Below are 14,466 nucleotides of genomic sequence, written 5' to 3'. Positions count from 1 at the left end.
AAAAAAGAAAGAAATGGAGGGGAAGAAAACATAGATTGTCACCAAACTAAAATAACAGACAGAAACACAAGGGAAAAGAAACAATGGAGACAAAGAGCAACCAGAAAACAAACAAACAAAAAAATAAAATGGCTATCAGAAGTCCTCATATATCTAAATGTAGATGGACTGAATTCACCAATTAAAAGGCACAGAATAGCAGGATGGACTGAAAAACAAGACCCAACTATATGCTGCTTTTAGGAGATGCATCTCAGCTACAAAGACAAACAGACTCAAAGTGAAGGGAGGAAGATGATACTCCAGGTAAATGGTATCCAGAGAAAAGCAGGTATATTCATACTTATATCAGACAAAATAGATTTCAAGATTTAAAAGGTAACAAGAAATAAAGATGGAAATTTTATAACGATAAAGGGAAAACATATCAAGAAGACATGACACATTAATATATATACACAAAACCTGAGAGCACCAAATATATAAAGCAATTACTAACAGAACTAACAGGAGAAATGGACAAAAATACAATTATAGAATGATACTTAAATACCCCATTGACAGCAAGGGGTAGATCACTCAAACAGAAAACCACTAAGGAAATGTTAACCTTAAATGACAAATTAGTACAAATGGACACAATCAATATTTACAGAGTTTATCACCTCAGAACACCAGAATGTACATTCTTCTCTAGTGCACATGGAACATTGTCAAGGATAGAGCATTTAATGGGACACAAAACTAGCCTCAACACATTTAGGAAAGTTAAATAATACAAAACATATTCTCCAATCACAATGGTTTGAAACTGGAAACTAACCTCAAAAAGAAAGCTGGCAAAACTACAAATATGTGGAGATTTAAAAACATGATACTGAACAATGACTAGGTCAAAAAGAAATAAAAAAGAAAACAAAAGATACATAAAGATAAATGAGAAGACAATACGGCATCAAATTTTGAGGATGCAGCAAAAGCAGTAATAAGAGGGAAGTTTATAGCATTATAGGCCTACCTGAAGAAGGAAGAAAAATCTCAAATAAATGACCTAACATTCCACTTTAAAGAACTAGAAAAATAAATAAATAAAGGCCAAAGTCAGTAGAAGGAAGGAAATAATGAAAATTAGAGCAGAATTAAATAAAATACAGAACAAAAAAACAATAGAAAAATATTAATGCAACAAAGATCTGGTTCTTTGAAAAGATTTTAAAAAATGACAAATCTCTGGCTAGATTCAGTAAAGAACCGAAAAAAGACTCAAATAAATAAAATCAGAAATGAAAGCGAAGTTACAATGGACACCACAGAAATACAAAGGACTATACAAGAATAATATGAAAGGCTATATACCACCAAATTCAATAACTTAGAAGAAATGGACAAGTTGTTAAAAACATACAACCTCCCTAGACAGAATCATGAAGAACTGGAAAATCTAAATAGACTGATCAACAGTAAGGAAATTGAAACAGTCAATAAAAACCTCCCAAAAAATAAAAGTGCAGGACCAGATGCTTCACTAGTGAACTATACCAAACAGTGAAAAAAGATTTAATACCTATCCTTCTCAAACTCTTTAAAAAAACTGAAGAAAAGGCAATACTTCCTAACTCATTTCATGAGGGCAACATTAACCTGATACCAAAATCTGGCAGTACAATACACACACACAAAAATTACAGACCAATTTTTCTGATGAATATAGATGCAAAAATTCTAAACAAAATACTAACAAATCAAATATAACAATACATTGAAAAGATAATACATCACAATCAAGTGGGGTTCATTCCAGGAGTGTGAGGATGGTTCAACCTATGCAAATCACTGTGGTATACAACATTAACAAAATAAAGGCTAAAAATCATATGATCATACCAATAGATTCAGAAAAAGAATTTAACAAGATACAACATCCATTTATGATTAAAACACTCAATAAAATGGGTATAGAAATAAAGTACCTCAACATAATAAAGGCCATGTATGACAAATTTTCAGCTAATAGCATACTCAAGAGTGAAACCTGAAAGCTTTATCTCTAAGATTAGGCACAAGACAAGGATGACGCTCTCACCAGTACTATTCAACATAGTACTGGAAGTCCTAGCCAGAGCAATCAATCAAGAGAAAGAAATAAAAAGCATCCAAATATGGAATGAAAGAATAAAATTGTCACTTTTTGCAGATGACATGCTTCTATATATAGAAAACCCTAAAGTCTCCAACAACGAAAAAGCTATTAGAAACAATAAATAAACACTGTAAAGTTGCAGGATAAAAAATCAATGTACAAAAATCCATTGCGTTCCTATATACTAACAATGAAATATCAGAAAAAGAAATGATGAAAACAAGTCTATTTGCAATTGCAACAAAAAAATTAAAATACCTAGGAATAAACTTAACAAAGAAAATAAAGAACCTATACACTGAAAACTACAAGGCATTATTAAAAGAAACAGAAGACACAAAGAAATGGAAAGATATTCCATGTTCATGAGGAAGAATCAACATAGCTAAAATGCTCATATTACCTAAAGCAATATATAGATTTAATACAATCTCCCTCAAAATTCCAATGGGAATTTTTCAAAAAAATAAAACAAAAAAAATCATCAAATTTTTATGAAATCACAAAAGATCCCGTATAGCCACAATAATCCTGAGGGGGGAAAAAGAGCAAAGCTGAATATATCACATTCCCTGACTTAAAGTTATACCACAAAACTACAAACTCAAGCTACAATAATCACAACAGTATGGCAGAAAAACAGGCACATAGACATATGGAAGACAATTGAGAGCCTGAAAAGAAACTCACACATACATGGACAACTAATTTTCAACAAAAACATGCAATGGAGAAAGGAAACATTTTCAATAAATAGTTTTGGGAAAATAGGACAACCAAAGGCAAAAGAATGAAACTAGACTGATATTTGACACCATACATAAAAATTAACTCAAAATGGATTAAAGACACAAATATAAGACCTGAGACAATAAAATACATAGAAGAAAATATAAGTACTAAACGTATGGACCTTGGTCTCAGAGAGGCTTTTTATGAACTTGACTCCAAATGCAAGGGAAGTAAAAGCAAAAATAAATAAATGGAACTTCATCAAACTAAAAAGCTTCTGCACAGCAAAAGAAACCATCAACAAAACAAAAAAGGCAACCAACCCAAAGGGAGAAGATATTTGCAAACAATACCTCTGATAAGGGATTAATATCCAAAAAAAAGAACTCATACAACTCAACAACAAAGAAAAGAAACTATTCTATTGAAAAAATGGGCAGAGGACCTGAACAGACACTTTTCCCAAGAAGGCATACAAATGGCCAACAAATATATGAAAAGATACTCAACTTCACTAGCTCTAAGGGATATGTAAATCAAAACCATAATGAGATACCACCTCATGCATGTTAGAATTGCTATTGTCAATAAAATAAAAAATAACAAGGAGAAAAAGGAACACTCATACACCGCAGGTGGGAATGTAAACTGGTACAGTCACTGTGGAAACCAGTATGGCATTTCCTCAAAAAATTAAGAATAGAATTATTATATGACCCAGTGATCCCTTTTCTGGATGTCTACCTTAAAAATTTGAAAACATTTATTAATAAATATATGTACCACTATGTTCATTGCAGTATTATTCATTATAGCCAAGACATGGAGAAAACCTAGGTGTCTTTCAATGGATGATTGGATAAAGAAGGTGTGGTACATATATACAACAGAATACTACTCAGCCATAAGAAAAGATCAGATACTGCCATTTGTGACAACATAGATGGATCTTGAGATTATCATGCTAAGTGAAATAAGTCAGATGGAAAAGGACAAGAACCATATGATTTCAGTCATATGTGGGATATGAAACAGAAAGCAACAAACAAAAACAAAGAAACTCATAGACAGAGACACAGTATGAAAGTTACCAGAGTTAGAGGGTGTGAGGGAAGACGAAGACATTAAAGGGAGTTAAATATATGGTGATGGGGGGAAACTAGACTATGGGCAGTGAACACACAATGTAATATACAGATAATGTATCATAGAATTATACAGTTGAAACATACAATGTTATTAACCAATGTCACCCCAATAAATCTAATTCTCAAAAGAGGTATATCTGACAAAGTATCAATATACAAGAAATATATATGTCCTACAAAACAGTAATAAAAGAGACAAACAATCCAATACAAATGGGTAAAGAATTTGCACAGTCGCCACATAAAAGAAGATACATGAAGGACTAAGCGCATGAAAAAGTGCTCAACATCATTAGTCATTAGGGAAATTCAAATTAAAAACACTATACCACTACGAACTCATTAGAATGACTAACACTTTTTTAAAAAAAAAAAAGTTGAAATGGCAAATGTTGGCAAGAATATGGAGCAAGCCGGCAGTCTCATACATTGTTGATGAGAGGGTAAAATAGTGGAAAAAGTTACAAGCACTTTGAAAACAAGATCTTGCAGTTTCTGATAAACCAAAACGTATACCTGCACTATAGCAGTAATTCTACTTGTAAGGCATTTCCCCAAGCAAAATGGAAATAAAAACCACAAAACACTGTGTACATGAAAGTTAACTGCAACTTTATTCATAATGGCCATAACTCAGGAAACAACTTAGATGTCCATCAGTAGGATAATGAATCAACAAACCGGTATATTCATACAAAGGGAGACTACTGAGCAATTAAGAAAGAAAAACTATAGATAAATACAACAATGTGGTTGAATCTGAAACACATTATATTGAGAGAAAGAAGTCTTATACAAGAATACATAATGTATGATTCCCTTTGTATGAAGTTCTAGAATAGGTAAAACTAATCTGTTAGAAAGAAAATCAGAACACGGGTTTCCTCTGGAGAGATGGGGAGGAGAATTGCCTGGGAAGGGGTGAGAGAGTACTTGTTGGGATAATGGTCATTTTATGTATCTTAATGGTGGTTTGGGTTACACAGGTGTGTGCATTTGTCAAAACTCATCAAATGATGCCCTTAGGATTTATGCATTTCATGCCATATAAATTTTATCTCAAAAGAAAAGAAATAGCCTTAAATAAATATTGAACTCTTATAAATAAGGAGTAACTCTAGTTAATGATATACATACTGAAATATTTAGGGGGTAATGTACTCATGAACATATCTTGCTTTATAATGTATCCAAAAATTAATTGATAGATAAATCAAAGGATTGATAGATGGATATAGATGAAGAAATATAACATGTTAATTTTAGAATCTAGATGGTGAATTTTCACTGTAAAATCATTTCAAATTTTCCATGTGTCTGACATTTTTCATAATAAAATGTTGGGGGGAAAACCTCAATGGTAACCACTACAATTGTTTAGAATCTGGGCCCACAAAAGATTCTTTTAGGGAGGAGTATTTTATCACTAACATTATTTAGAATTGCCAGCACATGGTGATAATAAAAAACATATTGGCTTTCAGTCAGGTTTATTATTGTTTTTAAATTCTCAACAGCAATGCACACCCTTCTTGCCTGCACCCAGGGTGGGCCCTCCTACTACACTGCCCTGGGTACGTGGTTAGTGTCATAGAGTTGGAAAAGCATAGTGACAGGAATCAAAGCCAGATCTGCCTGATTCCAAAGCTCCATCCATGCCAATAAACCCTTCCCACATTATCCTGCTAGCTATGCTGCAAATTATACAAAGATGGAAAAGACATAGTTCTTGCCTACAAGGAGATCATAGTATGGTGGGGACAAAGCCACACGTATGTGTTTCTAATACAGGATGAGTACTTGCAAATAACATGAGTATTTTCAAATAACAAATAGGTTTTCAAATAACAAGCTGGGTGAAAATGAGAAAGCTTCTTAGAAGAAGTGGTGTCAGGTGTACTTTGCTCCTTACTTAAACCCATTTGGTGGCTTCCTGTAATTTATAAGCTTGAATACAAAATCCTTAACATGGCCTACAAGATCCTATATGATCTGTCCCCTTTCTCCTTCTCTTTCCTCATCTTGGGCATTTCCCAGGAGACGCCCTGAAAAAATAACACACACACACACACACACACACACACACACACTACTCTGGCTACACTGGCCTGCTTTTTTTTTTTTTTTCTTATTAAAATATTTTAATGGAGTGTTTTGAAACCAATCATAATTCACTACAAAGATAAATCAGAAAAAGAAAACAAACTTCTGAATGGCAGTTTTAATGACCTGGACAAAATTGATTATCAGCTAGTAATAATTAGCACATGCAACAAATTGAGAAATTAAATCCTCTGCTATATACTCTTAAGTATTTTGTCAGACGTGAGAAAGTTTTAAATGTTTATATCAATCACATTCATCTCCCCATATATTCAATTTTACTTAAAACAAGAAAACCGTTCTTTCCCTCCAGATTTTCATGTTTATCAGTGCAAAGTAAAATGAAGCAATCTCAGTAGGCATGGTTTATTACAATGTTATTTTAGAAAGGTTTATTCCTCAAAATGTACTAAAAAAATGTCCAAATCATGAGAATGATCAAACTCAATGGCTTCATCTGCATCCAACGTTGTTTCTCCATGTCCTTCCTGTGATTCATCAAGAGAAGCCAGGATCTCGTTTGTGTCACTTGCAAAATTTTCCATGATGTGTCATCATTCTCTTGAAAATTTGAACTTCTAATAGCTTGTTTCATCTTTTCCCCCAACACTTGTGTTCTCTTCCTAGCAGCTTTTTTATTTTCATATTCCTTTTGATTTTCAATGTAGAAAATGTCCTTAATTGGTTCCTCACTAAAATTGGGTGTGTTTTTCGGGAGATTCAGGAAAACTCAACCTTCTTCTTCAACTGCCATTCATTATAAAAAGGCCACCATTTTGTTCAGCTTCAGCAGTTTCCATCAGAAGTTCAATTGCCTTTTGTTCCCAGTTATACTCACTACTCAGGCTATCAGATCTTTCTTTGGTTCCTGAAACCTGAAAGAAATTTCATCAGCCACTTACTCCTGAGAATCATCCTCTGTGACCTCATAACTGCCTTTATACTTCATTTCTAGTCTGCCCCCTAGTATGTCTTTGACAGGTGGTTTCCCTTTGAGATGACCTTGCCCATTTTCCTATTTCTTTGAGCCAGTTTTCTTGCCACCACACATATATTCGTCTAGCTCTTTGTCTAATTCTTTTGTGTGTTCCTGAGATTCCCTCTTATGTTTCTTAGCAAGCTAGTAATGGTAGGTCTCGGATTGTCTTTTTTTGTCATAGCGCCTTCCATTTCCAAGATACCAAGTTCAGTTGTCACTGCATCTTGATTCTGCTTCTGCAGTACAGTGCCCTATGCCTCTTCCCTCCAGCAAGAGGCCAACCTGAAAAGCGCTTTGGGTTGGGAGGGGGGTTAAAACATTCCTGTCTCTTGCGTTTCCAAAGCAAGCTATCATCATACAAATCGGAAAAACTCTCTTCACTTGAATCCAAACCTTTAACAGTCTGGTAACGTGATACTGATGCACACGCTGCTGTAGTACCCTGGAAGGGCCTCGCTGCACTGTCCCCACCTAGTGCTTTCGGCACCTGCAGAGGCCTGTTGCTAGGTGCGACCTTCATGTTGGAATCTGAGTCTGAAAGCTGCCGATCTTCCATGTCTCCAGCCTCCTGCGCCATCTTCCCGTGGCGCGTTGCTGCTGGTCAGGATAGCACTTACAGAGAGGCAGCGGGAAAGTCTTGGCTGGCTGCTGCATCTCTGGCGCCCCCACGAGGGGGTGGCTCCGGCCCAGCCTGTGGGGCCTCGCTGGGATGCCTGGGCAAGACTGATGCGTCTGCATCATCACAGCAAACTACCCTCTTGAACTACTCTTAGAAAACGAATACCCTGCTTCCCCACCAACGTGGAGCATTTTCTTCCAAACTTGGTTTTCATGCAAACCATGTGCATGGACAGTGGCCATCGGCGGTTCCTCCTTTGGCCTCACCCCCTCACCTGGTGCCCCGGCAGGCCGGACGCCCGGCTTTCATATTTGTTCCTGAGCAATCCACTTTACATGTAGCTTCCTGAGGAGCCAGTATCTGAGGTCAGTGCACTACTCAGACCTTCCAGACCTCCATACAAGAAGCAAGTCCCCAGTATGGCAATTAGGGTAGCACACCATGTCTGTGCCTGTCTCCAGCTCTCCCCACACTGGCCTGCTTTCTGTTTTCTTCCTCATGTTCCTTCCTGCCTTGTGGCCTTATCTAGGCAGTACCTACCTCCTGGAATACTCTTCACTTATTTCCTCTCCTGCTCCCACCTCTCACTTCACCTAGTCCAATCCTATTCATTCTTCAGGGCTCAGATAAAAAGGCTGCTTTCTCGCCGGCCGAGTGACACAATGGTTAAGAACTGGCTTGGGACCCCAGAGGGCCCCGGTTCGGACAAATACCATGTCCCCTCCCCTTCTCCTTTGAGACACAAGACACAATTGTAATTACACCATTGGTGTGATCTAAAACCAGAATTGACTTGTTTCAATAAATATTTGTTGAGTGAATAGAATTGAATGACTCATTAGATAAATCCATGAATGAATGAAGAGCAGGACTTTAACATCCAGTTATAGGATAAAGATGGAGGGAAATTCCAACCTGAGAGAGGCAAAATTTTGAACCAAATTCCAGAGGGAGGGGGTATGAGAACAAATCCAAAAATATGGGTGTTGGGTCCTTTCTGAGATTGAATTTTTGTTTAATGGAGTTTTAAAAATCCACCCTCAAGAGGCTTTTCTGCTTGTCCTGCTGGGGACCAGACATGAATTACATTTTGTAAGAAGCAGGTAGATAAAAGGAATTCAGGAGAGTCTGAAAAAAATCTCACTATTTCTGTCTCTAATTAAACTTTCTGGGGATTATTCCCTTTCTACCATATCTCAAAACTCCAAAGAGACCAAAACCAAGATGTGGTCAGATCCCTGGGAATTCCCACTTTTTCATTAGTAGTCCAACCCTGCCTAGTCTCTTTTAGCCAAATGCTTAGCTAGATACATGGTGACACTAGACTCTCACTTCAGGGCATGTGAAGCCTCCCCAAGAAATGATTCTAGATGCTCAGCATTTCTTATTAAACCAACAATAGTTAATCATATGGTGTATAGAGAGTTGAATTCTTCCTTTTTATTGAGATCACATTGATTTCTGCTCCACCTCTCAAGTCCTGACAGGAGCATGGAGGTGCACTCAGCAATTTAAATAGTCCTAAAAGAGCTTGAAAATGTTTGAAAAGTTTTATTCCACAAAGGTGCTCACACATTTCCCCCCACACACACACTATTTAGGCTTCCAGTTATTGATCCCTTGGTACATTCCATTCTAAGGATGCACAAATAGGAAAAAGATGGAAGCTAAAATAGTATACACAACAACCCCCAAACCATAATAATGTAACAGTGAATGCTTTTCTCAACATCTGGAGTCCTGTGGGCAACTTTCTTAGTAAAGAAAATCAAGAAGTCATTTTAAATCCAAGTCTATACAAAGATTTACAAACCATAAACTTATTTCTCTCAATCTTTTCTGAGGTTCCTCTGTGACTAAATCTCTATTTCAATTTTCTGGTGTATATAAAATTAGGATTTTAGACAAATGGAGTTTTGCCTACACCCATGACAGACAGAATAGGCACTGCTAATCACTCTCAGAATTCTTTGCAACACAGCTCCTACACCAGGCAGTCAGTACCAATCAATTGGAGATTGCACAGGAGTTGAAAACTATTTGCTGTCTTGGAGCTAAAAGATGCCTTAGGCTTCTTATAGCTAATCTCTGAAAGCTGTGATTGTAAAGCATGCATATAGGAAGCAATAGTCCCAAGTACACAGCACATCAATTTAGAAGCTTTCCACTTAGGAATTTTCATGGATACAAATAAACCAGAGCAAAAAAATACAACAATTCTATTAAAAACCCTATAGCATTATTTTTATCTTATAAGTAAATGGACACTCCCAACCTTTTTTGGATCCTACTGGCTTGTAAATGAAGAGCCTTCTATACACCACTTTGCCTTTCCATTTTCCTCCCCACATCTTCAATTCTTCCTGAAGTCATAAAAATACTTAGAATAGCTATATCCACTGTGGCTCCCTCACCTCTCTGCACTCTGGGCAGCAGTGTCCCTAGCACATCTGCTCCCTCATCAAAATCTCTCTAAGGGAAGACCTAATGAAGTCAGCCAAACTGAGGTATAGATGATGACTAAGGTCCAAATGATTTTGCCTCTTTTCATATTTGTGTTTTATTAGAAATAATATTCCAAGCCAAAGGAATGCATTTCCAGTTGTAGATTTATATTTTGTTTTCCAATTATAAGGGCTAGAAAGTTATTTGAGAGAAGTAGCAAGGAGAAGGTCTTATTGGTCTCCCTAAATTATACCTTGAAAAGGATGACTAATCCTCCTCCTCAAATGCCAGCGTTACTTCCATCTACATTAGTTTTTAAAACTACCTGGAGCATATTCTCTGAAGATATGGCTTATGAACCACCTAATTAAGAAAGCCATGGGTGTTTGGTAAATATGCAAATGATTGAGCTCTACCTCTGACCTAAAAATCAGAATCTTTCAGGGTGGATCCCAGAAATGTTCAGGGCATCAAGTTCCCCTTCTCCACAGGGGAATTTTTATGCACAAATAAATTTGAAGACAACTGTTTCAAAGCAAATTCTCATAAAATCTGATTGTATCAACATGTACACTTTTCCTGGTTTACTGCTATTTCTCAGCAAGATATAAAGTGCCTAAAAGCAAAGACTATATCCCATACTTTTAAGAATTCCTCAGTGTGTCTCTTAACTCATATTTCAAATTATTTTACATCTTGAGCAGTGCTTTCTCAATTAGTATCATAAAAGAAATAGCATTATCTCATTAGAAACCATGAAATGGGCATTAATCAAATATTTAAATTATGTATGAATTAAGCAAGCATCCCAAAACACAGTAACTCATTGTTCTTTGTCCACTTAATGAACTTTTCTTTTAGTGTTTGCATGGGAGAGCCAAATGCACAGTACATGCAAATAGTCAAACATAGCTTGCTGTTTGGTGCATTACTGTGATTTTATTATATACTGGAGCCAAAATTATTCTCTCCAAAACTGGAAACCATGATCTCACATATAGATGTTTATTTTCCAGACAATTTCATGAGTACATCTACTCAGTTAAGTGAATTTGAGCAATATTTACTTTGCCCTATGATGTGTAAAGAAATGTACTTAATATACTTACATTTTATTTATTTTCTCAGAATCTTCATTTTCTCCATTGGTAAAATGAGTAAAACAATGCTTGTCCCTTCATAGGATTGGTGGGAAAATTAAGGTACAAAGGATTTTTAAGGTTTTAGAACATGAATAGTAGTATACAGATATATTTGTGTTTTTAGATCATCTGGAAAAAAAAGAAATGCAACCAATGAACTGATAAAAGAGCAAGATTAAAATTGCTTTGCCTTTTTTGTGTGTGTAAAATAATTTGGTGGAACGTTTTTTGTTCTCCTATGTGTGAATGATCCTCTTTGAAATTGAAGACTTTGGCCCTTGCTCTTTTTTTTTTCTTTTTTCAAGTTTAAAGAAACCCTAAAATTACTTAAATAATCACCCCAAATCCTTTAAAGATCAGGCAACACCTTCTACTTGCCCAAGGAGTACGTATTTCTTGGAGAGGGGAACACCATTTTAAAGCTAACACAGGAAGCCACACTCACGATTCAAAGTCTAAGCTTTGTATTTGGTGTGGTTTAGAGTCCCATTTTCCTTATGTGGGTTATGGATGCCTGAATAGATGCTCCCAATTCCAAGGCACCAGAGTAAAGCAGCTGCAAACACTGATAAGGAGATCAACTGGGTCATTGGTCCCTATAGACCAGGGGCCAGTAAACTTTCTATAAGTGCTCAGATAGGAAATGTATTCAGCTTTGTGGGCCATACAATCTTTCCTGCAACTTGTCAACTCTGCCATTGTGTGAAAGCAGCTACAAACAGTAGGAAAGAGAATGTATCCCAATAAAATGTTACTTACAAAAGCAGGCAACACACCGGCTAAAGTTTGCCAACCATCAGTATAGACTATGAAACTCTTCTCATGGGGTGAGACAGAACTCCAGAACTGGTGAAACCTGTGTTTGGAGGTTCATGGTCATCCAGGATGCACCCCTTCATATTAGAGTCATTCTGTAAAAGGTGGCAAAAACAATTTACCTAAAGGGCCACAGAATAACCAGTTCAGTCGTTTTTTACACAGTTCAGTTGTTTTTTATAGTGTTGAATTATTTCTTCCCTTTACATATTATTATGGCTGAACCATTAATGGAAGAGAAAGAGAAAGAGAAGAAGAAGGAGATTTAAAAGGAGAGAAGAAGAAGGAGAAGAAGAAGGAGGAGGAGGAGGAGGGGGAGGAGAAAGAGGGGGAGGAAGAGAAAAAGGAAATGAGAAAAGAACAAAAGAAAAAAAGAAAACTTGATTATGCAAGGACATAAACAGATTCTGGTAGATAGGTCCTGTGAGGCCAGAGCAGGTTTGCTGACAGGCAGCTAAGACAGAAAAGAAATTCTAAAGTGTGGCCCAGTGAGTGTCTTTAAAAACAATTGTGAATACCATGTGAAAGGCTGAGTATGTGAGGTTAATGGCTAAGAGCACAGCCTCTGGAAACAAACTGACCTAAGTTTGAAATCTACATTCTATTATTTGCTACCTCACTGACCTTGAGCATAGCCTAACCTCCAAGCCTCAGTTTTCTCATCTGTAAAATGGAAATAAGGATACCGTCACTTGTAGGATATCTAAAAGGAATTAGAAGTTAGATCTTTAATACAATATGAGTGTCCAGGAAATGGAAACCACTATAATAATGAAGTTTTGAGCAGGAAATTTATATTGAAAGCAACTATTTGTCTTGTTTATGATAGCCATTCTAACAGGTGTGAGGTAATATCTCTGTGGTTTTGATTTGCATTTTCCTAATAGCTAGTGAAATTGAGCATTTTTTCATATATCTGTTGCTCTGTGTATGTCTTCTTGAGAGAAGTTTCTGGTCATGTCTTCTGCCCATTTTTAAAGGGGGAGGGGGATGGTAGAAGAGGGTAAAGGGGGTCTAATACATGGTGATGAAAGGAGAACTGACTCTGAGTGGTGAGCATACAATATGACATATAGATGATGTATTATAGAATTGTACAATTGAAACCTATCTAATTTTACTAACCATAATCACCCCAATAAATGTAATTTTAAAAAAAGAAAGCAACTAAAAATTAAAACACAATTAAAGTCCTAAGCAAGTGAAGAACAAAGCAGTAAACTCAAGCATTGTACTTCCCTCTTGGAACTCTGTTTTCTAGGTCCATTCCTTTCTTATTTAGCAAATGTTCCCCAACACATATTATATTCCTGGCACTGTGCTAGTTTCTGGGGTTACAAAAATGAACAAAGATTCTTCACTTCTGACAATAAAAGTTTAAAGGGCCTTAGTGGCTGTCCCTGTCATTAAGCTAATGGTTTTGAGCTGTAAACCCACCCTTCTATACTCTGCTTAATAATACTGGGTGTGACACTCAGAAAACCTCAGCCAGTTGCTTCCTATTAGACTTGGAGTGTTGCATGCTAGAGGGAGATGGAAGGCTGGAGGAAGGAGAACGTTTCGTGTTACATCAGTGTTACCATCACAAGGCTCCCTCACTCTGGTGGCAGCAATTCACCAGCAGTATTCCCACATTCTTAGACTCAGCTTCATCACTACTTCTCCAAGATACCAGCATAGGGCTGGGCCAACCTCACAAGCCCCTCCTCCTTCTACATGCTAAATTTTAATAACCCCAACCTTTCCTTTTTATTCCCCCAGCCCTATGAATGGTAGCTACTTCCTACAGTTACTATCTCTGTGTTATGTTTCCCCCTTTTGCCTTTTCAGTTCTCTAACATCTGCTTAATTGTTCTTTATATTAAATTCACTCTATTACAATCATTGGTGTGGTTTCTATCTCCTCACTGGCCCCTGACTATGTATGATGAGTTAAGTCTAGCTCACCTAGGTCTATTAACAGTTTCATAAATTGTGCATCACATCTAGGGAATAGGCTCAGTAAATATACTTTCATGGGTGAATAGCTTTAGATAAGGAAGGAAACTTTAAAAAATACAACCCTGTAATAATAATGATGATGATGATAACAACAACAACAACAGCTTAAAAACAAATACAGAATAGGGCCGGCCGAGTGGCGCGGTGGTTAAGAGCTGGCTTGGGACACCAGAAGGCCCGGTTCAGATCCCACATATGAGGGCCAGTGACACTGCCCTCTACACTAAGACACTGAACAACAGCTCAACCTGGAGCTGGGCTGCCGTGAGTCGCAGGCGACAGCGTAGGCTGCAGCCCCTGTGGCAGTGGGTTGCCATGGGCTACCGTGTGTAGCCAGCAGC

The 14,466-nt window shown here is 36.9% G+C and overlaps 1 pseudogene; it reads right to left on the bottom strand.

Annotated features, from left to right (window-relative positions):
• Positions 1 to 6,515: 6,515 nt before the first annotated feature.
• Positions 6,516 to 7,679, bottom strand: LOC109387115 (phosphorylated adapter RNA export protein pseudogene; annotated as a pseudogene).
• Positions 7,680 to 14,466: the final 6,787 nt, after the last annotated feature.

The sequence above is a fragment of the Hipposideros armiger genome, unplaced genomic scaffold (assembly GCF_001890085.2).
Source record: "Hipposideros armiger isolate ML-2016 unplaced genomic scaffold, ASM189008v1 scaffold_148, whole genome shotgun sequence".
Lineage (NCBI taxonomy): Eukaryota > Metazoa > Chordata > Mammalia > Chiroptera > Hipposideridae > Hipposideros > Hipposideros armiger.
Note: the sequence above shows the minus strand (reverse complement) of the source record. Positions and strands in the feature narration are given on the sequence as shown.